The sequence below is a fragment of the Theropithecus gelada genome, chromosome 12, assembly GCF_003255815.1.
Source record: "Theropithecus gelada isolate Dixy chromosome 12, Tgel_1.0, whole genome shotgun sequence".
Taxonomy (NCBI): Eukaryota; Metazoa; Chordata; class Mammalia; order Primates; family Cercopithecidae; genus Theropithecus; species Theropithecus gelada.
Genome location: NC_037680.1, coordinates 115,327,677 through 115,331,078, shown reverse-complemented (window position 1 = coordinate 115,331,078; position 3,402 = coordinate 115,327,677). Strand labels below are relative to the sequence as shown.

General features: G+C 41.7%; 1 pseudogene; it reads right to left on the bottom strand.

The window, feature by feature from the left end:
• Window positions 1–491: 491 nt before the first annotated feature.
• LOC112636866 lies at window positions 492–624 on the bottom strand (annotated as a pseudogene).
• Window positions 625–3,402: the final 2,778 nt, after the last annotated feature.

Sequence of the window (3,402 nt, the reverse complement as noted above, 5' to 3'; positions counted from 1 at the left end):
TAACCTGCTTTTTTTTTTTTTTTTTTTTTTTTAGTTAACATTGTCCCATGTTCATTTTCTCCTGTTATTAAAAACTCTCAAACAGTTTATACTGACAGTATAATATTTCATCACTTAGCTTTCCATTATTTATTTGAAGACATCTCTCAGATGATGGACACAGTAGTTTTTCTTAGATTTCGTTATTATAAATGAGGTGGTGAGGAACACCTTCAGGCATAAATCATTGTCTCCTTTCTTTATTATTCCCTCAAAGTCGATGATTCATCACGGCATTACTGGGTCAAAGGTAATGGACATTGGATCATTTTTAACACATAAATTTCCAAATTGCTTTCCAAAAGCATTCTAGCACTTTGTAGCCTCACTCTTGCCAAGGATCTGGGAGGCTACCCGGCCCCTCCCCACCTGACTCCCAGCACTGGGCATTCACATTTTTAAAAACCTCTGCTTAGGAGAGCGCTGCTTTGATCTGCGTTTCTCTGACCATCAGTAATGTTAGGCACATTTCTCATTTACTCATCCCACATTTTACACTGTTATTATTGTGGGGAAGTTTTTAATTAGCAATAATCACACCTCAGATAAACCTCATGGGTTACGATACTACCACTGTGCAAAGCTGTGCACTATGATTATTTTAAATTTAACTCTTTAATCTTAATATTTGGGGTTGTATACAGTAGATAATGTGTTTTTCCAAATAGCCAACCAATTATATGGGCACCACTTACTGTCTAATCCTCCAAGTCATCCTGGTTTGTGATGCCTTTTTTGTCAAATATTCACTTCCTTTCTCTCTTTCCAGGTTATCTCTCCTGCTCTGTGAAGTCTGTCTGTCCTTGGATCAGACCAATGTGAAGATTATGGATATAATTGCCCTGCACGCCGACAACCGGCCTTACTGATAAGGCGTGTACCACCATCTCACTGTTTACCCTTCATCTCGTATCTGTTGTTTTTGGTGTTTTTTAATCCCAAGTAGCTTTCAGTTTTTTCTCCTTATCCTTGTATTTTGCGGTTTGTTATGCTCTGTCTTCACAGGAATTGGTTTCTATTTATCCTGTCTAGGACTTGAGGATATTTTAAAATCACACCATGTATGTCTTTCAATTCTGGAAAAATTTCAGGCATTATCTTTATAAATATTGCCTATTCCAGAGTCTCACTGTTCTCTTTCTAGAACTTCTATGAGGTGCATATTTAAGCACCTCATCTTGTTCTCTCTGCCTCTTAATTTCTCATATGTGTTTCCATTTCTTTATCTCACTGTGCTGCAGGCTGACAAGTTTTCAGGTTTCTTCCCCCAGTTTTCTGCAGTCATGCATCACGTAATGATGGGAATATGTTCTGAGAAATGCATTGTCAGATGATTTTGTCATTGTGTGAACATCAGAGCGTGTACCTACACAGACCTGGATGGTGTGGCCTCCTACACCCCTAGGCTATGTGGTTTAGCCTCTTCCCCAGGCTACAAACCTGGACAGCATGTGACTGCACTGAATACTGTAGGCAAGTGTAACACGATGGGAAGCATTTGGTATCTAAACACAGAAAAGGCATAGCAAAAGCACAGTGTTGGCCAGGCCCAGTGGCTCATGCCTGTAATCCCAACACTTTGGGAGGCCGAGGAGGGTGGATCACAAGGTCAGGAGTTCAAAACCAGCCTGGCCAATATGGTGAAACCCCATCCCTACTAAAAATACAAAAATTAGCCAGGCGTGGTGGCACGCGCCTGTAGTCCCAGCTACTTGGGAGGCTGAAGATGCAGGAGAATCGCTTGAAGCTGGGAGGCAGAGGTTGCAGTGAGTCGAGATCATGCCACTGCACTCCGGCTGGGCGACAGAGCAAGACTCCATCTAAAACAAAACAAAACACAACACAGTGTAAAATATAAAAAAGGATACATCTGTTATCTAGGGCACATACCGTGAGTGGAGCTGGCAGGACTGGGAGTTGCTCTGGGTGAGTCCGTGAGTGAAGGGTGGTGAATGTGAAGGTCTAGGACATTATCGAACACTGCTGGAGTCTTTACAGACACTGCACACTTAGGCTCATCTACATTTATAAAAATATTTTTTTCTTCAATAATAAATTAACCTGAACTTGCTGTAACTTTTTAACTTTATAAACTCTTATTTTTTAACCTTTTTAACTCTTCTGTAATAACACTTAGCTTAAAACACAAACACATTGTACATCTCTACAAAAGTAATTTCCTTCTTTATATTCTTATTCTGTAAGCTTCTTTCTGCTTAAAAACATTTTTACTTTAATTTTTCACTTTTTAAACTTTTGTGCTGAAAATCAAGCTACCACACAAGCTAGGCTTACACACGGTCGGGGTCATCCATATCACTGTCTTCCACCTCCACCTCCTGTCCCACTGGAAGGTCTTCAGGGCAATACCACACATGGAGCTGTCGCCTCCTATGATGACAATGTCTTCCTCTGGATACATACTGCAGGACCCACTGAGGCTGTTTTACAGGTAACTATTTTTCTATTGTTTAACAAATGGAAGGAATGTAATCTAAAATAATGACCCAAAGTATGGCACAGCAACTACATAAACCAGTAACATCGTCGTTTATTATCATCATCAGGTATTATGGGGTGCACATAATTCTATGTGCTAGACTTTCAGACGACTGGCACGCAGTAGGTTTGTTTACACCACAAACATGTGAGGAACGTGCGGTGCCATCGACATCACCAGACGATAGGAGTTTTCAGCTCCATTATCCTCTTCCGGGACCGCGGTCGTACATGCGGTCTTCACCCCATGCATGACTGTGCTTCCCTCTTCAGCGACGTCACATCGACTCTCGGAGGTTTCTTTTTCGCTCTTACAAAACCTTCTTAATAATTTTTCACATTTGCTGATTCTTATTTCATAATTGCCTATTCTTGCTTTAAGGATTTTTGTAGTTCGAATGTGTGTTTCCCCCCAAAATTCATGTATTGGAGTTTGACTCCCAAGGGGTTGCTATGAAGAGTTGGGGCCCTTGGGAGGCGATTAGGCCAAGAGGACCCCAGTCTCATGAACGGAATTACTGTCCTTATAAAAGAGACTTCAGAGAACTGCCTCCTGCTTCCACTCTGCTGGCATGTGAGGACACAGCCTTCGGTCCCCTCGCCAAGTGAGAGAGAACACGGTGTTTGTCTTCTCCACAGGGCACAGCAGCAACAAGGCACGTCTTGGAAGCAGAGAGCAGCCCTCACCAGACACCAAGCTTGCTGGCACCTTGGTCTTGGACTTCCTGGCCTCCAGAACTGGGAGAAATAAATTCCCATTGTTTATAAGTTACCCAGAAAGTGGAATGTTGTTACAGCAGCAGGAATGAACTCTTTCCCCTCCTTTAGCTCTTTGAATATTTAAAGTATTTTTAGTTAAGAGTT